Consider the following 22,760-nt stretch of genomic DNA (forward strand, 5'->3'; position numbering starts at 1 on the left):
AATGGTAGGATCAAACAGTGTAAAGGCATAAAAAACTGTGTAAAGGCATAAAAAACAAATACCTAGGGAAAAATTAAAGCATGATGTAGTTGGAGTGTCAAAGGAGAGGGGGAGGGGAGGTAGAGAAGAGGAGGGAATATGGACAGGGGGAGGGGAGGGGGGTGGTTCCAAGGGGTTATATACATAGGTTATGTACAAATATTTACATCATATATACAACCCCTGGCAAAAATTATGGAATCACTGGGCTGGGAGGATGTTCATTCAGTTGTTTAATGTTGCTGAAAAAAAAGCAGATCACAGACATGGCACAAAACTAAAGTAATTTCAAATGGCAACTTTGGGGCTTTAAGAAACACTAAAAGAAATCAAGATTAAAATGTTGTACTCAGTAAGGGTAATTTTTTTCAAACCAAGCAGAGGGAAAAAATTATGGAATCACTCAATTCAGAGGAAAAAATTATGGAATCACCCTGTAAATTTTTATTTCCAAAACTAACACCTGCATCAAATTAGATCTGCTTGTTAGTCTGTGTCTAAAAAGGAGTGATCACACCTTGGAGAGCTGTTGCACCAAGTGGGCTGACATGAATCATGGCTCCAACACAAGAGATGTCAATTGAAACAAAAGAGAGAATTATCAAACACTTCAAAGAAGGTAAATCATCACGCAATGTTGCAAAAGATGTTGGTTGTTCACAGTCAGCTGTGTCTAAAATCTGGACCAAATACAAACATGGGAAGGTTGTTAAAGGCAAACATACTGGTAGACCAAGGAAGACATCAAAGCATCAAGACCGGAAACAAAGATATTATGTCTCCAAAACAGGAAATGCAGAACAAAACAAATGAGGAACGAATGGGAGGAAACTGGAGTCAAAGTCTGTGACCGAAATGTAAGAAACCGCCTAAAGGAAATGGGATTTACGTACAGAAAAGCTAAACATAAGCCATCATTAACAGCTAAACAGAAAAAAACAAGGTTACAATGGGCTAAGGAAAACCATTCGTGGACTGTGGATGACTGGATGAAAGTCATATTCAGTGATGAATCGCGAATCTGCATTGGGCAAGGTGATGATGCTGGAGCTTTTGTTTTGTGCCGCTCCAATGAGATTTATAAAGATGACTGCATGAAGAGAACATGCAAATTTCCACAGTCATTGATGATATGGGGCTGCATGTCAGGTAAAGGCACTAGGGAGATGACTGTCATTACATCTTCAATAAATGCCCAAGTTTACATTGATATTTTGGACAGTTTTCTTATCCCATCAATTGAAAGGATGTTTGGGGATGATGTCATCATTTTTCAAGATGATAATGCATCCTGCCATAGAGCAAAAACTGTGAAAACATTCCTTGAAAGAAGACACATAAGGTCAATGTCATGGCCTGCAAATAGTCCGGATCTCAATCCAATTGAAAATCTTTGGTGGAAGTTGAAGAAAATGGTCGATGACAAGGCTCCAACCGGCAAAGCTGATCTGGCAACAGCAATCAGAGAAAGTTGGAGCCAAATTGATGAAGAGTACTGTTTGTCACTCATTAAGTCCATGCCTCAGAGACTGCAAGCTGTTATTAAAGCCAGAGGTAGTGCAGCAAAATACTAGTGTTCTTTTGTGTGTTTGTTTTTCATGATTCCATAATTTTTTCCTCAGAATTGAGTGATTCCATAAATTTTTCCCTCTGCTTGGTCTGAAAAAAATTACCCTTACTGAGTACATTTTTAATCTTGATTTCTTTTAGTGTTTCTTAAATCCCTAAAGTTGCCATTTGAAATGACTTTAGTTTTGTGCCATGTCTGTGATCTGCTTTTTTTCAACAACATTAAACAACTGAATGAACATCATCCGAGCCCGGTGATTCCATAATTTTTGCCAGGGGTTGTACATAGAAACCATAAACAATAGGATGCAAAAGGTAACCTTACTTGTTGTGTGGTTATAGTAAAGCCTGGACTGTAATATTTCAAGGTGGAGGGCTCAGAGAACTCCCCAGGGGGGGGGAAGGGGCCACAGAAGTCTAGAAGATACAGAGTTAATGAGGGTAGGTCCCCAAGCATGGGTTTAGAAAGCTTTCATCATGCAGCTTGCATATAGCTTGCACAGTGCAGCCAAGTAAATACCTTCTATATAGTGCATGCGGTCCTGCAACATGTATTTTTCTTAGGTGGCATCTCTAGTTGTAGGTGCCCAGACAGTGGTGGTGTGGGGGGGTAATAGCGGCACTCTCGCACCTTGCTGAAGCTGTCAGTGGGCTGAACCAGCTGTTTAAATGCCGGCGTGAACCGCCGGACCGGAAGTGCGTCACCGAAGGGACGTGTCACCGGAAGTGCCATTACGCCACTGCTACAGTGTGTATAGCGGTGACTGAGGCTTGCCTAGGTTACTAGGCATGGCGTCCAGGGTGCACTAGATGCCAATGAGTTGCCTAAGAATCGGCGCATGCGCAGGGGAGTGGGGAATTGATATCAGTATATCTTACAAGGAAGGTAATGGCCAGGCTAAAGGGGTTAGTCGAGGGGTTGGAGATATAGTGAGGGAGTCAATGGTGCAAAATTAAGAGGATATTCCAGTATTCAATCATTTGGATGTATTGACAGTGGAACACGAATACTCGTTCAGAAATCAAGAAGACATATCATTGTACAGGAGAACATAAGGCTCAAAATCATTATATATACAGTGTAATGGTTCAAAACAAGAGAGGTACAGCAGCATATAAAGGGAAAATGACAACACTAATTCCTTATGGATAAATAATAGGCGGAGGACAGTATGAAGACCCAAAATGAAGGGAGTATAGGTAAAAGTCAGTCTACTCAAGACCCTTATTGTAAGGATGGGATATGAAGAGGGAGTCACTCACTGGGTGGGTTGGGTGGGTGGGTTCAGTGTGTCTGTGGAAAAAAGTTGAGATATTAATAGATCCAGTCTATCTCCCTATTGAGGCTCCTATGGGATAGGGTCTGTAGGGTGTAGATCTAGTAAGATTCACGTTGTTTGAGAAGTTTTATGTGATTGCCACCCCTTCTTGGCCTGGGTACGTGTTCAATTACCTGGAAGCGGAGTTGTGCTACATTATGGTTTGCTCTGGAGAAGTGGTATGGTAAAGGTAGCCAGTTTTTGCCGCACCTAATGGTGGATTTATGGCTTGCTATGCAATCCCTAATGTGCTGTGTGGTCTCGCCTACATATAGAAGGCCACATGGACATTTTACTACATAGATGCCGAAATTTGAATCACATGTATAAATCCCTCTGATGGGATCCCAGTCCTTGGGTGTGTGATATTTTCAGATTTAATTACATTGGAGCAGACGGCATAGTTTAAGCAGGGGAATGTCCCATTTTTGCTAGTACTAAGTAAACGTTGTGATGGAGTAGTACGTGAGCTCCCTAGGTCGGCTCTGATAATTTTGTCCTTGATGTTTGGGGCTTTTCTAGTGCACATCAAGGCCGGTTTTTAAATGCTGGAATCTCAGGATAGGCTCTGGAGAGAAGGGGCCAGTGTTTCCTTATTGCAGTGTGAACTTTGGACATTAACGGGTGGTAGGTATGCACAAAAGGCACCCTTTCGGTTTTAACAGTGGAAGGTTGTGGCGTGCCATGTTCCAGTGCTCTAGACTTTTCACTAAGTAGAATTTGGCTGGGGTAATGCCTCTCTCGAAATTTTACTAGAGTAGTGTAGTAAACTGTTGCAGTCAGTAGGTTTAGAAAAGAGGTCCGTTGTAAGGGTACCATCATCTTCGCAGATGACTATCGTGTCTAGGAAAGGAATTTGCTTAGAGTTATAATTGAGGGTAAATTGCAGCTCTTGTCTGACGGAATTGAGTGTGGTCACAAATGAGGTGAGTGTCTCAAGCTGTCCCTGCCAAATGAGGAAAACATCGTCTATGTAGCGATGGTAGGTTGTACAGTGTCTAACAAAGAGCTCATTGGGATAGACAAAGTCTTCCTCAAATGTATGCATGTAGGTGTTTGCATAAGCCGGTGCTACGTTTGACCCCATCGCAGTCCCTTGTTGTTGCACAAAGAATTCGTCCCTGAACATAAAAAAGTTTTCATGGAGTACAAGGGAGAGTAGTTCCAGGCAAAATTTAACTGAGGAGGGAGATAGGTAGGACTGGGTAAGGAGATGTGACGAGGCTTCAATGCCCTTGTCATGGGTAATAGAGGTATATAGACTGCTGACATCCATTGTGACAAATAAGCTGTCTTGCGGGATAATTGGCAGTGGTTTAATAATAGTCAGGAATTCACTTGTGTCCAGTAGAAAGGCTCGTGTCTTTTTGACTAGTGGGATCAGAATTTTTTCAAGGTAGATGGCCAGAGTCGAAAGAATGGAGTCGGTCAAGGCCACAATGGGTCGGCAGGGTGGATTTGTCAGAGATTTATGAATTTTTGGCAATATGTAGAATACTGGTGTGATTAGATGTTGGTTATCCTGTAAGATAAGAAGCCCCGGGGCCTACTTAACACTTGAATGCTAGGAGCTTCAAAGACTTCGAGAGGAAACACAGCCAGCAGGGGGGGGGTGCTTCGTCTATCTGTACCTGACCATTTGTCCCATAGGACTAGTTTCTTTGTCTGTCACAAGCATGGAGGCATAAGATATAGAAACATGAAAAGTACACGCATGTTGCGTGGGATGGGCCAATAAAAAAATATCACGGCGTCCCGGAGCCATTGCGCACACAAGCCTCCGCGGTAGACGTTTGTACGTGCTCTGGAAGCCAAGATATAGCGCTGAGCCATTCCTGAGGACCGTATGGTATCATAATTGATATCAAAAGGTCGGTTACGGCGGCCCGAATCCATGGGAACCCCTGGGGGTATCCTGAGACCATCCCAGAAGAAGTTATTGGGTTCCTTACAATTTGGGCTTCTGATCGAAGTTAGACCTGAGGGTGGAGACTGAGCCAGCTGACCTCACCAGCAGTGGGCGGGACGGGGCAGGTAAGATAGCAGGACAGACAAGAGATAAGTGAGTTTTGACCCAAGAGTGGTGTGCTGAACATCTGAGCACCAGCTGAGGCCACCAAGGGGAGGAGCAGTTTGACCATGCGGTGGTAGGCCTCAGCCTGTAACAAAGAACCGTGCCTGCGACCGCAGAATCCTCTCCCTGCGTCACAAGAAAATCAAGAAACCGGTAACTGATATGCTGTGGTGATTCTGTGTGTTGTATTCCATTGTTGTATAGTTTAGCCTGACCTTATACCTGTGTATATTTAGTTGTATATCGTGTATCTAGTGTATTATTATAATCAATTACCTCAAGTAATTGTGGGCCTGCCTTTTATTCTGCATAACGAACGCACGTCCGTGTGAGCTCGGCTCAAGCCAAAAACGCTACCCAGGGTTGGTTCCTGACCCGATATAGGCCCATTCACGGACTGGGCGTATATCTAAAATAGGGACTGGTGGCAGCATACCAACTGGGGATTGGGGAAGGCTGGTAGTGACGGTCGGAGGTTCAGATATATATATTCCTGGCGCGGCCAAGGAAGATATATACACCACCCTCACTACAGAGGGCCCCGCTACCCAGTAGGTTACAGGACAGTCTCTCTGGCGACCGCTTATCCTAGGTGCAGTTCCTTGACTGACCTGAGGCTAAGAGGGCGCTAGCGAGTTGTGCTGTGTAGTGACGTTACGGTTTAGTGACGTTGAAGGGGAACACTCTACCGTGTTCCCTGCGCTGGTTGCAGCTTCCTGGCACTACTTTTTCTAGGTGCAGTACCTTGACTGACCTGAGAGGTAAGGGGGCGCCAGAGAGCTGCACCCACCGGCCGGCTTTCATCACATTGGTGGCAGAGCGGTGGGATTGCAGAATAATAGTGTTGTGGGACCCCTACTCCCAGGCACTAAAGACTGCCAGTGGTAACTTCCACTGCTGGAGTCTTAAGGTCAGCCCAACGTTAGACGGTCAGGCTAAAAGTATAACAAGGTGTGTGCAAACTCAGGGTTGCAGCGGTGTCGGTTACCAAGATGGCAGACGGCACCAGGAGCAAGACCCTGCAGGAGGCTAATGCTACGGTCCGTGTGGCAGGAGGGGAGGACATTGTTACTCATGGCGAGGAGGAGTCCAGCCCGGGCACCTCAGGGAGCCAGTCCCCAGTATACGGTCCCGCAGTGGGCTGCCCACCACCTACCCAGCCCAGCCTGTCCAGATCACAAGCCCTTTTACAAGCGGCTATGGCAAGTCTCCAGTCTCATGGCGATGCCGTCTACAAAACCCTCCTGGCAGCATCAGAGAAGGCAGCGGAGGAGGAGCGCGAAGCTGCGGAGCGGGCTGCGGAGCGTGAAGCTGCAGAGCGCCGGGAGGCTGCGGAGCGTGCAGAGCGAGCTGCGGAGCGCCAGCACCAACTGGACCTGGCCCAGCGGGGGCTTCCGCTAGAGCAACCAACCCATCAGGAGACCAAGTCGTCCAAAGTCCGAGCTGAGGACTTCCCTCTACTGGAGAAGGATGGGGACCTGGACTCCTTTCTGGTGGCATTTGAACGGACCTGTCTTCAGCACCATCTGGCCCGGGATCAGTGGGCCAGATACCTGACCCCCCGTTTGAGGGGTAAGTCCCTGGAAGCCTTGGGGGACTTACCTGCCGGGGAGGTACAGAACTACGACTGCATCAAGCGGGCCCTGATCCGGCAGTACAACCTCACTCCCGAGTCGTACCGCCAGAAGTTCCGGAGCCTGCTGCGTGGCCCCAAGGACACCTGGACCGATCATATGCGGGCGCTGTTGAGAGCCGCAGAGCACTGGACCTCGGGTCTAGCGCTTACTACCCGCCAGGAGGTCCAGGAACTGTTCGTCACGGAGCAGTTCTTGTGGAACTGCCCAGAGGACCTCCGACAGTTCCTCCGTGACCGAAAACCAACAGGGGCTTCTGCTACAGCCGCCCTGGCAGACGAGTATGCCAATAACAGGGCGCCTGAGCTGAAGAAGTCTGCCAGCAGCACCTGGAGAGGGGGTAAGCCCAGTCATGCCCCTGTTTCCCCGGCCCCTAGAACACAAGGGGTGTATCCCCCTGTTGCCCTCTCCAGGCAAGGACCAGACGTAAGACGTTGTCATCTATGCAACAAACCAGGACACTTTAGGGCTGAGTGTCCCCAGCGCCAAAAGACCCCATCCCAGTCCCAGAGAGCGCCCAATGTTTTGTGTGTGGGAGGGGGTGGTGATAGGTCCCTGGACAACATCCAACCCGTCACCATAGGCCGTTCTGCGGTCATGGGACTGCGGGACACTGGCGCTGAACGAACACTGGTACGGCCTGAGGTGGTGTCCCCCCAGGACTTGGTACCAGGAAAGACTCTTTCCGTCTCCGGGGTTGGAGGCGTGGAGCCGGCCCTTCCCGTTGCTATGGTGTATTTGGACTGGGGTGCCGGGAGGGGGATGCGGGAGGTGGGAGTAACGCCAAATATTCCCGCAAATGTTTTATTAGGGACCGACTTGGGGCGTCTAGTATCGCAGTATGTACCCTCTGAACCCCCAAGTTCGGCCCCCCAAGAGTGTATTGATTTGTCTGCTGCTAATGCCAACCATGTTGTATGTAGTGTGCGTCCTGCTGAGGAGGAGGGAGTGAAACCTGAGGGTAACACCTGCACAGACACAACACAAACAGGGTTAGTGAAAGCAGGTGGGGAGTGTGGGGATGCCCGCAGAGGTGCTCAGCCGGCGTGCCGTGACCTCTTGTCCTCCGGTGAGGGAGGGGGCGGGCAGGATTCTGTAGAGGGAAGCTCAGGGATGGAGAGGGGGGCAGCTACCGGCAGTGTAGGGCTCCCAGGGGTATCCAGGCTGCTGAGTATAGGCCCACTGCAGGGGGAGGAACAGGCCATGGGGGGTGGGGGTGTCCCAAGAGAGGAGCCGCCAGGTAAGACCCCAGGGCAGGAGTTCCCCACATCCGAGATGTCCAAAGGCCTAGGAAGCCTGCCTGATCGGGCGGCTTGGTCAGAAACAGAGGGGAAGCGGGCACTACCCACGGTCACAGCGGTCATAGCAGCTGTCACCAGGAGTGGGAGCGCCGGAGCCCAAGGAGCCTTGCAGAGGTCCGACGGCTTCCCCACTTCTGACCAAGTGTCTGCCGGGTCAGACAGCGGCCAGGTGACATGCCCGGAGGGGCTGACAGAGGATGTGGCAGTTTCGTCGATTCTGGCCACATCAAGTCAGGAATTTCAGGCTGCGTTGGAAGCAGACGACAGCCTGAAAGCTCTCAAGGAACAGGCGGCACAGCCTCCCATGGAGTCAGACTGCGAGCGTGTGGTCTGGGACCAGGGACGGCTGTACCGGGTAACGGTCCAGCAGGGTTCACCGGAGGCGTGGCCCAGGGACCAACAGTTAGTGGTACCCTATCCGTTCAGGGCGGAATTGTTGCGGGTCGCACACGAGATTCCGATGGCCGGACACCTAGGGATCGCTAAAACCAAGGCCAGGATAGCTCAGCATTTCTACTGGCCTGGGATGGGAGCCGCGGTGGGCGCCTACTGCCGTTCGTGTGACACCTGTCAGAGGGTGGGGAAGGCGGGGCCGCTCCCCAAAGCCCCACTGGTAACTCTGCCAATCATCGAAGAACCTTTCTCGAGGGTCGCTGTGGATCTTATTGGACCTCTGTCCACTCCCAGCCACTCCGGGAAATGCTTCATACCTCACGGTAGTGGACTATGCCACCCGGTACCCGGAAGCGGTAGCTTTGTCATCCATTCGGGTCGACAAGGTGGCTACCGCCTTACTGGAGATCTTCTCCAGAGTGGGTTTCCCCCAAGAAATGCTCACCGACCGAGGGACCCAGTTCATGTCGCGGCTGATGGAGTCCCTCTGTAAGCAAATGCAGGTGCAACATCTGGTGGCCAGCCCGTATCACCCACAGACTAATGGCCTGTGTGAGCGGTTCAATGGCACCTTAAAGCAGATGCTTAAGATGTTGGTCGACTCCCACGGGAGAGACTGGGAGCGTTACCTCCCACACCTCCTATTTGCTTACCGGGAGGTTCCGCAGGCCTCAACGGGGTTCTCCCCCTTTGAGCTCCTGTACGGGCGACGGGTACGGGGCCCCCTGGCTCTGGTGAAGGAAGCATGGGAAGGGGATTTGGCCACCCCCGAGGTGTCGGTCATCGAGTATGTCGTGCGCCACCGGGACAGGATGATGGCCTTGGCAAAGCTGGTGCAGGACAATATGGCCCAGGCCCAGGCCGACCAGAAGCAGTGGTACGACCAGAATGCTTGTGAGAGGACCTACCAGGTGGGTCAAAAGGTGTGGGTACTGGTCCCCGTACCACAGAACAAGCTTCAGGCAGCCTGGGAAGGTCCCTACTTCGTGCACCAGAAACTCAACGCCGTCACCTATCTGGTCACCCTGGATCACGCCCGTGGAAGGAGGAAGGCCTTCCACGTGAACATGATGAAGGCTCATCATGAGCGGGAAGCGACTGCCCACCCAGTGTGCAACCTTCCCGAGGAAGGAGAGGTAGAAACCCTCCTGGATCTGCTCACCCAAGCCAAGGCGGGTGGGTCCATCGAGGATGTGGGGGTTGGCCACCAGCTCACGGAGGACCAACGGTCCCAGCTGGGGACCACCCTGCACCCCTTCCGGGGGCTGTTCAGCAGCCTGCCCGGAAGGACTGAGATGGCTGTCCACGACGTGGACACTGGCGATCACCCGCCGATCCGGCGTTCAGCATATCGGGTCTCTTTCGAGGTGCAGGGAAACATGCGCCAAGAGATAGACGAGATGCTGAAGCTGGGGGTGATCCAGGCATCCAGCAGCGCGTGGGCCTCGCCTGTAGTCCTCGTACCAAAGAAGGACCGAACTACACGGTTCTGCGTGGACTACCGGGGGCTCAACGCTGTAACGGCCACCGATGCGTTCCCCATACCACGCATCGATGACCTGCTCGATCGGATGGCCGGGGCTAAGTACCTGACCATCATGGATCTGAGCCGGGGGTACTGGCAGATTCCTCTGACCCCCGCGGCAAGGGAACGCTCTGCCTTTATCACCCCTTTTGGACTGTACGAGTCCACAGTGATGCCATTCGGCATGAAGAATGCCCCTGCCACTTTTCAGCGGATGGTCAATACGCTGCTTGAGGGACTTGAAGGGTATGTGGCTGCGTACTTGGACGATATTGCAGTCTTCAGTCCCACTTGGGAGGATCACCTAGAGCACCTGCGGCAGGTGCTCGGTCGGATCCACCGGGCAGGCTTGACCATCAAGCCGGAAAAGTGCCAGCTGGGCATGAGTGAGGTCCTCTACCTGGGTCACCGGGTAGGCGGGGGGGTTCTGAAGCCAGAACCGGGGAAAGTGGATGCCATCGCATCCTGGCCCACTCCTAGGACCAAAAAGCAGGTGATGTCCTTCTTGGGGACCGCCGGGTACTATAGGAGGTTCGTCCCACACTATAGCACCCTGGCCAAGCCCCTGACGGACCTCACCAAGAAGAAGCTGCCCGTCGCAGTCGACTGGACAGTCGCCTGCGAGACAGCTTTCGGGGCACTCAAGGCCGCCCTAAGTAGCTCCCCTGTACTGCAAGCTGCCGACTTCGACCGGCCGTTTGTGGTACAGACCGACGCCAGTGACTTTGGCCTCGGTGCTGTGCTAAGTCAGGTCAACACGACAGGCCAGGAACATCCTGTCTTGTACCTGAGCAGGAAGCTACTGCCCCGGGAGGTGGCTTACTCCACGGTGGAAAAAGAATGCTTGGCAATTGTATGGGCCCTGCAGCGTCTGCAGCCCTACTTGTACGGGAGCCATTTCACCGTGGAGACGGACCACAACCCCCTCAGCTGGTTACACACGGTCTCTGGGTCGAATGGCAGGTTGCTACGCTGGAGCCTCGCTCTCCAGCAGTACCACTTCTCCATTCGCCACAGAAGAGGCCGTGACCACGGTAACACTGACGGGTTATCCCGGCAAGGGGAGGGTGCAGAAGGACGCACGGGGGAACACAGGAATGTGCTACCCCCTCGCGCCCTCGTATAGGGGGAGGTGTGATGAACCTGTAGCCGCCATCTTGGTAATGATAAATCATATCCAGGGATGGCCACACTTCAGCAGCCCCCACCCTTGGGACCTTCTGTTAAAACGTCAACTAGATAGTTTCCCCCCATCCAGGCTCCTGTAAGATAAGAAGCCCCGGGGCCTACTTAACACTTGAATGCTAGGAGCTTCAAAGACTTCGAGAGGAAACACAGCCAGCAGGGGGGGGGTGCTTCGTCTATCTGTACCTGACCATTTGTCCCATAGGACTAGTTTCTTTGTCTGTCACAAGCATGGAGGCATAAGATATAGAAACATGAAAAGTACACGCATGTTGCGTGGGATGGGCCAATAAAAAAATATCACGGCGTCCCGGAGCCATTGCGCACACAAGCCTCCGCGGTAGACGTTTGTACGTGCTCTGGAAGCCAAGATATAGCGCTGAGCCATTCCTGAGGACCGTATGGTATCATAATTGATATCAAAAGGTCGGTTACGGCGGCCCGAATCCATGGGAACCCCTGGGGGTATCCTGAGACCATCCCAGAAGAAGTTATTGGGTTCCTTACAATTTGGGCTTCTGATCGAAGTTAGACCTGAGGGTGGAGACTGAGCCAGCTGACCTCACCAGCAGTGGGCGGGACGGGGCAGGTAAGATAGCAGGACAGACAAGAGATAAGTGAGTTTTGACCCAAGAGTGGTGTGCTGAACATCTGAGCACCAGCTGAGGCCACCAAGGGGAGGAGCAGTTTGACCATGCGGTGGTAGGCCTCAGCCTGTAACAAAGAACCGTGCCTGCGACCGCAGAATCCTCTCCCTGCGTCACAAGAAAATCAAGAAACCGGTAACTGATATGCTGTGGTGATTCTGTGTGTTGTATTCCATTGTTGTATAGTTTAGCCTGACCTTATACCTGTGTATATTTAGTTGTATATCGTGTATCTAGTGTATTATTATAATCAATTACCTCAAGTAATTGTGGGCCTGCCTTTTATTCTGCATAACGAACGCACGTCCGTGTGAGCTCGGCTCAAGCCAAAAACGCTACCCAGGGTTGGTTCCTGACCCGATATAGGCCCATTCACGGACTGGGCGTATATCTAAAATAGGGACTGGTGGCAGCATACCAACTGGGGATTGGGGAAGGCTGGTAGTGACGGTCGGAGGTTCAGATATATATATTCCTGGCGCGGCCAAGGAAGATATATACACCACCCTCACTACAGAGGGCCCCGCTACCCAGTAGGTTACAGGACAGTCTCTCTGGCGACCGCTTATCCTAGGTGCAGTTCCTTGACTGACCTGAGGCTAAGAGGGCGCTAGCGAGTTGTGCTGTGTAGTGACGTTACGGTTTAGTGACGTTGAAGGGGAACACTCTACCGTGTTCCCTGCGCTGGTTGCAGCTTCCTGGCACTACTTTTTCTAGGTGCAGTACCTTGACTGACCTGAGAGGTAAGGGGGCGCCAGAGAGCTGCACCCACCGGCCGGCTTTCATCACAAGCCGGTGCTACGTTTGACCCCATCGCAGTCCCTTGTTGTTGCACAAAGAATTCGTCCCTGAACATAAAAAAGTTTTCATGGAGTACAAGGGAGAGTAGTTCCAGGCAAAATTTAACTGAGGAGGGAGATAGGTAGGACTGGGTAAGGAGATGTGACGAGGCTTCAATGCCCTTGTCATGGGTAATAGAGGTATATAGACTGCTGACATCCATTGTGACAAATAAGCTGTCTTGCGGGATAATTGGCAGTGGTTTAATAATAGTCAGGAATTCACTTGTGTCCAGTAGAAAGGCTCGTGTCTTTTTGACTAGTGGGATCAGAATTTTTTCAAGGTAGATGGCCAGAGTCGAAAGAATGGAGTCGGTCAAGGCCACAATGGGTCGGCAGGGTGGATTTGTCAGAGATTTATGAATTTTTGGCAATATGTAGAATACTGGTGTGATTAGATGTTGGTTAGTCAGGAATGCGACCGTCTTGGAGTCTATTGTGCGTAATTGTAGGTGTCTCGTCAGTACCTCTTGGATTTTGCCATGGATTGTGAATGTGGGATCATTGTTGATTCATTTAGAAACGACAATACTCATGTTTTAACTCAGGAAGAGTTCAGAATACAATATTTGGTGGAATAACCATGATTTTTAATCACAGCTTTCATGCGTCTTGGCATGCTTTCCACCAGTCTTTCACACTGCTTTTGGGTGACCTTATGCCACTCCTGGCACAAAAAATCTTTGTTTGATGGCTTGTGACTATCCAGCTTGATTACATTCCAGAGGTTTTCAATTTTTCAATGTGGTTCAGGTCTGAAGATTGTGCTGGGCATGGCAGGGTCTTGATGTGGTGCTCCTTCAGCCACACATTGATTGACCTAGCTGTGTGGCATGGGGCATTGTCCTGCTGGAAAAAACAGTTCTCAGAGTTGGGGAACATTGCCTGAGCAGAAGGAAGCAAGTGTTTTTCAAGGATGACCTTGTATGCGGCTTGATTCATACGTCCTTCGCAAAGATTAACCTGCCCAATTCCAGCCTTGTTGAAGCATCCCCAGATCATCACCGATCCTCCACCAAATTTCACAGTGGGTGCAAGACACTGTGGCTTGTATGCCTCTCCAGGTCTCCGTCTAACCATTAGACGACCAGGAGTTGGGCAAAGCTGAAAATTAGACTCATTAGAGAAGATTACCTTACTCCAGTCCTCTATGGTCCAATCTTTATGGTCTTTGGCAAACTTCAGCCTGGCTCTCCTTTGCTTCTCATTGATGAAAGGCTTTTTTCTAGCTTTACATGACTTGAGGCCTGCCTCTAGGAGCCTGTTACGAACTGTTCTTGCCATGCACTTCTCCCCAGCTGCCATTTGCCATTCCTTTTGTAGGTCACTTGATGTCATCCTGCGGTTGCTGAGTGACATTCAAATAAGATGACGGTCATCCCGGCCAGTGGAGAGCCGGTCTGTAGCTTTGTTGTCCCCAATGTCTGCTGATTGACCTTGTTGTAATGGACTGCCATCTTCGAAATTTTAAGGATGGAGGCAACATGACGCTCACTCTATCCCTTTGCCAGTAAAGCCAGAATTGAGTCCTTCCTTTCCTCACTCAAGACTTTTCTTTTCAACTCCTTTAGCATGGTTAAAAGTTATTTTTTTAATTCAAATTAGTTTTGGACTATTCCTAGCACTTGTTTTGCCATCCAGCTTGTCCTATTGCAAGAGGATTGTGAAGACCACAGCAGTGTTTTTATACTTTCCCTCATTACATAAAATTTCGTTCAGGTGATCACCTAATCAGAAGCACATTAAGTAGAATGAGGTGTACTCGCTCGGCTCTCCCGGAGGCAGACTCAGGACACACGTTCTCAGGTTACCTTCCTGCTGGTTTATTATATGGCATAAACTCATGCAGGGTTCCACAGGAAAAAACAAGCAAGACCCCTCTGGGTTAAACGGGAAAACAAAACAAAATATAGCTTCAGTCCATAGGTGAGCGGGTTCTGCCTGCTCTCGGTAGCACAAACTGCACAGGCAAAGTCCTTGTAAAAAGCTCTGCAGCTTCCACAACTCTGTCTGGAGATTTCACTCTCCAGACCACACTCCAGAGAAAAAAAAAAAAGGACTGAGCTTTTACACATTGCTCAGCCACACCCTGAGGGGAGGTAGGGGGAATGGCGTCCCGCCCTCTTTGCCATTCCCATAAAACCGCACACCCTTTAGCAGAGTAAATCTACCAGCATATAACATGCTGGCAGAAATAAAGTAGGTCTTCGTTCACACAGGGGAGCATCATGAGTGACACATACCTCCCCTCACATAAAGCCGGTGACACTGTCACAAAATATATATATATTTATATATAATTTTTTTTCTAGTATTGTAGTATTGTATTTTTCTGTATGGCATGCTCTAGTTAAAGTTACTCTGTCAGGGCCATGGTATTGATTATTATTATTAGATGATTTTTCAAACTAAACTGTGTTAATATACCCTTAGCATCCCTAATGGTTTGAAGAATCATCACTATATCGCTATATGATCAGGCCAGTAAATAGTTACTGGTTCTCTATGTGTGAAAAAGTACTGTACCTTTTTGTTTTTGCGATGTGTTATATATTGTTATTCCAAGTAAAAATGCTACATCATTTGATTCAAGTAAATCTCACAAAATACAATAGACACCATTAAATATACCTTTTATTTAGTGACAATGCATGGGCAGTCTCCAGCAACAACAGGAATATTTTGGCAAAGCACACAGTTAAAATGGAACTCCACTTTCAACAATGTTTGCATATATCAGTAGTACATGTAATTATAACAAACATTGTAATGTATCTTAGTGAAATCGGCTTCCTTCGCCACACTTCTTCCCCTATCCCTTGCCTCCTGAACTCACCACCCATTGTAAAAAAACAGATCAAGTTCCTCTTGCTCAGAGGAGACAGACTGCAGATGTCATGTGACCAGCCCATTATCCTCTATGGAAAGGGGAGGAGGAGGTGAATTATGTTTCCCCCTCCCCTGCAAATCACAGTCAGAGTCACTCGCCGGTGCAAGATCCCTGTGCTGTACAATGAACATAGACGGCAGGAAGAAGTGCGCCTCGCGTAAAAGGTGAAATGCGCAGGCGTGGGATGTGGCCGCGGCGAATGCACGTCACAGGGCACTGTGAAGTGCAGGGTAGTGGGAAAACATTATAATTCACACAGGAGGCGGGATTTCTTGTGGGCCCCAGGACGGGAACACATCAAAACCTTGTATGAATAAAAAGACATTTCAGACCAACAAGACCTCTAATATGAGGCATACAGGTAGGTATAGATTTACATTTCTATCACCTGTATGCCCATATTAGAGGTAAGTCGCAGGGGATGACAGATTCCCTTTAAGACAATGCCAAATATTACGCTCACGCCCGGACTGACTGGCGTGAGCGTGGTTAGTGATCCCACTGGGCCACGAACCGAGGAGTGTCTGGGAGGACATGACTAGGGACCTCGCCAGATCTGACCCCGAACACACGGCGGCTTAATCGACTCCGTGGTCCTAGGAGGGACGTGGGAGGTGGCCCAGGTGCTACTCCAGGTCAGACCCCGGTCACAGCTGTTGACCCACACCGGGGAATGCAGGAACGGGCAGGTTTGGCTGGTATGCAGACAGGCGGGTGCTGGCAGGCACAACTGGTATGCAGACAGGCGGGTGCTGGCAGGCACGGTTGGTATGCAGGCAGGCGGGTACCGGCAGGTGGGTACCGGCAGGCATGGCTGGTATGCAGGCAGGCAGGTAACGGCAGGCAAGGCTGATATGCAGGCAGGCGGGTACCGGCAGGCACGGCTGGTATGCAGGCAGGCCGATAATGCAGACAGGCGGGTACTGGCAGGTAGGGAAACAGGCTGGATAGGGACCAGTACAAACTGGGATACAGGAACAGAGCCGCAGGTGCGGTGGACAAGCAGAGCAGGACCGCAGGTGCAGAGGACAAGCGGAGCGGAGCAGAGCAGAACCGCAGACGCGGAGGACAAGCGGAGCAGAGCAGAGCAGAACCGCAGACGCGGAGGACAAGCGGAGCAGAGCAGAACCGCAGACGCGGAGGACAAGCTGAGCAGAGCAGAACCGCAGACGCGGAGGACAAGAGGAGCAGAGCAGAACCGCAGACGCGGAGGACAAGAGGAGCAGAGTTAAGCTGCAGGTGCAGAGGGCAGGAGGAGCAGAGCAGAGCTGAACCGCTGGCGCGGAGGACAAGCAGAGCAGAGTGGAACCGCAGGCGCAGAGGACAAGCGGAGCAGAGTTAAGCTGCAGATCCAGAGGGCAAGAGGAGCAGAGCAGAGCCGCAGGTGCAGGCAGACAGGACAGAGCTCTGTTCACATGGAACAGACTGGGAAACACAGGAAGATAGCTAGAACACAGGAGGTAGATACGGGGGCAGGGAAACGGGACAAGCAGAACCAGATACACACAAGGTACTTGCAATGAAGTAGCGAGTGGACACAAAACTCACAAACCGAAGTACAGAGACAACGAGTTGGAGTTAGGTGCAGGTTCAGACACTGCAGGAAAAGGGAAGGATCGGACATAGAGACAAACTGGTGAAGGGCTAGGACACAGTTCAGACAGGAACTGAACCTGGAACAAGATACAGGAACGAGCCTGGGTACTCGGCCCCTAGGTTGTCGGAAACAGACTAGAAGTCACAGATACAGGTAACGGGCCTGGGTACTCAGCCCCCAAGGTGGCGGAAACAGATTAGTAGTCACAGATACAGGACAGGACCTGGCAACTCCGTTGCACAGAACACACTGAAAGAAAGTGTTGCTCAGGCACCTCCTACTGGGTGGAGGGGGTTTGAGTATCCAGTGACTCACAGCAATAGGCTGGGGACGCATTAGGACTGCGCACACAGTAACTTTAAGAATCAGGAAGTAACAGGGCCGCCGCCCTAAGCAATCAGACAAAAGACATGCACACAGCAAGTAATGGAACAAAGTGTGCAGCCTGGACTGATAGACAAGTTGGCGGTCTTGCATGGTGGGAGATGGTAAGCCATGCCAGCACGCTGCCAGGGATGTTACACCAAATAGTAAAGATAATGGTTATGACGATCTTAAAGAAACAAATGTTGCTGCCCATTAAACTGGGAGGGGTCACAAGCAGGGGTGTAACGATGGCGGTCTCAGAGGGTGTGACCGTGACCAAGCCTGTGCGGAAGGTGGGCCGACCCCAGCGCCTACTTCAGTTGAAGTGTATTACAGTTAATGGACTTTCTGGCTCCATGCTCTGCAATATCCGCAGGCTGCATTTGCCTAATTTTAAAGACCTTTTAAGGACCAGATGTTTTTTTTATTATTATGCCCAGATACATAAATTATAATGACCAACAGAACAAGGTTACAGGGTCATTATTACTGCCAAGTGAGCGTAATTAAAACAAAACCCTTTTTTCCCCCCGAAGAAATCCACACCACTTGTATTATTTCCCCATTTTTGGGAAAAATGTCCAAAAAAAAAAAGAAGTTATAGCTCTGTAAGGGCAAGGAGGAAAAAATAAAAGGTGTTTTTTTCAAGAGGTTAAACGGATTTCAGCAGGTAATTCTTGTAAACGTATAAGTCCCGTTGTGTTTGTGCACTTTTGCATTCACTCCTGTACAGCTACATGAAAGATATTAGTATCATAATCACAATAAGATCCTAGTAATGGGTAAGCTTTTCTTTATACCACATTTGACAACTGACAGATTTTTATGACCAGTCTCACATGAGGTGGTTTGTGTGCTCTAATCAGTTAATGCTAAGCAACAAGACAAATACATCCCAGGACTGTCTTTACCATGATGTTATACAGCGCTTACTGCTTGGAAAATCATGATAGTACTAGATAGGAGTTATGCAAATGGTCTCTTCAGAGAGGAAGGGGACTTGAACTGTAGTGCCATCTTTTGGAAGTAGCAATCCTAAAAGTCAATAGTGAACCTTTAACGAGCCTTGCAATATTACTATAGCCATATGAAAAGCCAAACCAGAATCTCAATTTGCAGACACGATGACATGATGTTTCGGAGTATTGCCCTTCATCAGTGGAAAGTATGAGATCTGATTTGGCTAGGTGAGAGGCTAAGACTGTCAACTAAGGGGTAAGGTTTACCCTTGTGGACAGTGTCATGCCAAGAACTCAAATATACAAATGGTCTCCTTAGAAAGGAAAAGGACAGTAATTCTAGTGCCATAAAGTCGACCTAGAAATCTGAAAAGCCATCAACACTTAAAAAGGCCTTGCCACATGAAAAAGCAAAAGCAGAATCTCCATTTACAGACACACATTTCTGGGTTTTTGCTTCTTGTTAGTGTAAAGCAGGACAGCAGATATGACTGGGTGAGAGGCCTTTGACACCAGTTCAATAGTTCAGACATGTGGCTTGGATGAGATACAGTGACTGTTAGGGAAGAGATCAAGCCTTTGGGATATTACAGATGTAAGTTGAACAACCCCTTTAAGCTTTATTAAACAGCATCTAGCCACTAATGAAGCCACAAAAAGGAAAAATCTAGTGGGCATATAAACCATTAAGATTAATGCTCTTGATTAAAGGGAATGTGTCATCAGAAAAAAAATGACCTATTGTTTTAATCAGGTTTTTATTTCATGCATTTCTTTAAAATTTTGGGCATTTTTTTATACCATGATCTTTATTAAAACAAAACATGGCATGAAAAAAACAAACCAAAAAAAAACACTATTTACCTGTAGATATAGGGTTACTGAAGATAAATAGTGTTACAATCCTGCCTGCCTGATTGGAGCAGAAGTCCTAAAGCAGTCCCTAGGGAGGGAACAGAAGAGTCAGAACAGACTAGGTCGGGCGTCCGCCGCTTGCAGAACATTTCTTCCTAGGCTGGCATCAGCTGAAGCATAGATATGTGCTCTGTAGACACTCGCTAAGGTGTGAAGCCCTGCATATCTGAGATACAGAGTCCTGGTGGCGAATGGCCCATTAGGCCCCCACCGCCCTGGTGGAGTGAACCCTTACTCACGGAGGCCTATCCTTAACAAGATATGCCTCCAATATGGCCAAGCGGATTCAGTGGGCCATGATAAATTTGGAAGCAGGGAGATCAGGAATGACCAATCAAGGCGTCCGAATGCCGAAAGGTTCTTGCAAGGTAGAAACATAGAGCTCTGACAAGATCTAGCTTGTGAAGAGACTTCTCCAGAGGATGAACCGGAGCGGGCCAGAAACAAGGCAAAACATTGTCCTCATTGATGTGGAAAGAGGAGACCACCTTAGGCAGGAAGATAGGGACTGGTCTGAGGACCACCTTGTACTGATGGAGGATGAGGAACGGAGAATGACAAGAGTGCAGCCAGCTGACAAACTCTTTTGATGGATGCAACAGCTACCAGAAAGGCAACCTTCCAGGAAAGAGGAGACGACGTGATGTCCTGAATGGGTTCGAACGGAGATTACTGAAGAACGCTTAAGACCAGATTAAGGTCCCACCGGACTACAGGAGGATGATATGGAGATGCCAAGAGAGAAACTCCCCGGAGGAAGGTCTTGATTTGGGGGTGAGAAGCCAAATTTTGCTGGAAAAGAATTGAAAGTGCAGAGATCTGGCCCTTGAGGGTACTAAGAGAAAGGCTGGCATTGAGGCCTGACTGTAGAAAGGCTAGAATGAAAGGGAGCGAAAAGGACATTGGAGCCAACTGGTTGTCATCACACCAGCAAAAAAGGCCTTCCAGGTCCTATGATAAATGCAAGAAGTTGCGGGTTTTCTTGCACTGATCATGGTCTGAATGACCTGGGGAGGGAAACCCGCTTCCTACTGAACGACAGCTTCAACGGCCATGCCATTAAATTCAGAGACCAAAAATTCTGATTGAAGAGGGGACCCTGCGAAAATAGATCTGGACGGTCTGGGAGTTTACATGGCGTGTGCGCAAACAGGTTGGCTAACTCTGCGTACCAGGCCCGTCTGGGGCTACCAGAACCATGGGTATCCCTTCTGCCTTGATGTTCATGACAGCTTGCGGAATCATTGGGAGCGGAGGAAAGAGGTAAGGCAGTTGAAACTGGGACCATAACATGACCAGGGCATCCTAACCGATCGCCAGAGGAACACAAGACCTGGCTATGAAGCAGGAAACCTTGCAATTCATTTGAGGCGCCATCAGATTGATGTCAGGAGTGCCCCATCTCTGACAGATCTGATTTAACATGTCGGAGTTGAGGGACCAAGGCGAGGCCCTGGTGACTTAAGAAGTCGGGGGCCCAGTTATCCACCCCAGAAATGTGTACCGTCGAGATTGCCGGAACGTTCTTTTTGGCCCAAAGTAGGATTCTCGAGATCTCCGTCATGACGGATTTGCTGCGTGTTCCACCCTAGTGGTTTATGTACGCCACGGCCGTGGCATTGTCTGACTTAATGTGAACCGGATTTCCTACTAGGAGATCCTGCCAGTGGATCAAGGAGAGGTAGATTGCCCTGATTTCCAAGAGACCAATCGGCAGGGAGGCTTCCAGCGACCCTGTACTGTGTAGTGAAGAAAAAACGCTCCCCAGCCGAGGAGGCTGGTGTCTGTTGTGCCCACCTTCTACTGGAGTGGAAGAAATGACCTCCCGGGACAAATGGAGGAAGACAGAACCCAGAAGACTTGGAAGAGCGACAGCTTGCGTGCCAGTTAGGAGTGGGCTTGAACAACGGTTTTTGCCTCTCCCCATGTGCGGGAGGGCGGTCTTGCTGGGAGGAGGTGCCCAGTGAAGCGAATTGACAAAATTGAAGCGAACGCCTCCTTGTAAAGGGATGTTTCGGTTTAGGCTAGGGAGGGAGGTGCTCTTGCCCCCTATAGTGTCTGAAGCGATTTGATCCAACTTAGACCCAATGAGTCATGAACCCTGGAAGGGTAGGATTGGTAAGGGACTTCTTAAAAGCCGGATCTGCATTCCAGGCTTTAAGCCAAAGAATTCTTTGTAGGCTGGACAGAAAGAAGCGCCGGCAGCCTCAAAGGCTGATTTGGCTAGAGCCTTGATCTGCCTATCTGGAGTGTCCTGTATCCTTAAAAGAGGAGCAGTCAGGTAGAGACAAGACCGTTTTGGCAGACAGACGAGAGGGGAGGATCGAAAGCTAGGGACTCTATGCACCTACTAACTAGGTCTGGGTTAAAGGCATATAGAATATCCAACTGCTTTCTACCAGAAAAGCGTTTTTTTCCGGATGCTCCCAATGCTTCGAAAATATCCCCTCAAACTCCTCATGATTTGAAAACGCCCAAGCAGGCAGTTTTATCCTTTTAAAAGGACCCTCATCCACCTTAATATTAAGGGTTTGGTTAACGGCCGAAATGAGGCTGTCAACCATGTCCGACTCGAACCCCAGGGCCAACTCATGAGAGGTGTGGGATACCGAGGGCATCCTGGATGATGTGAACGGGACTGGAGAACTGGATGAGGAGCTTGCGCGAGTCCGCTTCTTGGAATGAACTTTTGATATGCCTTTCTGAGGGAGGTCGTGAGGTGCCTGCGAATCGTCCAGAGGAACTTTTGGAGCACTGGTGGTAGACAGGTTAGGTAAGGGTGCTAGGACCTGGACCAGGGAGTGAAATACCTTGGTGAGGTCGGACACTGACTGAGAAATGGCAACAGCCTACTCCGGGGGAGGGCTTTCGTCTTGGGTGGCGGGATGTCCTGGGATGCCAGCATAGTGGAAGGGCTGCAAGACGGGCAGAAGGAAGACCTGAGGGCCACTTCTTTTTGCAAAGTGCAAAGGCTTAGTGGATGATAGTGAGGGAGGGGCAGGAAGTATGCTTCCTGGGTCGGGGCATGTCAATAGCAAAAGGAGGAAATGATGGCACTCATGTTACTAGCGTCAGTAATGCCGCTGCACCTTCGCAGACTTGGAAGCTGCGGAGAAAAGGAGGGACAGTACCTGTTGATGTCTCTTCTCTGCTTCGGAGGCTGGTAACAGGCGGTCATCCATTAACATAGGGGGGATCCTGGCAACTCCTCTTTCCCGCACCGTCCGTCCTAGACGGTGCAGAAGACTGTGTCAACCCTTAAAAGAAGGGGGAAAGTCACCTAAAAGGGACCACAGTCTACCTCCTGGCCCGTTCCGAGGAGGGGGCTGGGGTGGGGAAAGGGCAAGGACCAGCCACTGAAGATCACCCTGAGGCACAGTGAGGTGATGGGATAAGGCTCTGCCCCTCACACAGAGTCGGTGACACCACACTGCTCTCTCGTGTGTGGTAAAACATGGTGAGAATTTACACCGTTACCCTGAAGAGAAGAATCTGAAAGAAAAAAAAA

Source organism: Phyllobates terribilis, unplaced genomic scaffold, assembly GCF_046119375.1.
Source record: "Phyllobates terribilis strain yellow unplaced genomic scaffold, ASM4611937v1 Scaffold_5__5_contigs__length_657084704, whole genome shotgun sequence".
Taxonomy (NCBI): Eukaryota; Metazoa; Chordata; class Amphibia; order Anura; family Dendrobatidae; genus Phyllobates; species Phyllobates terribilis.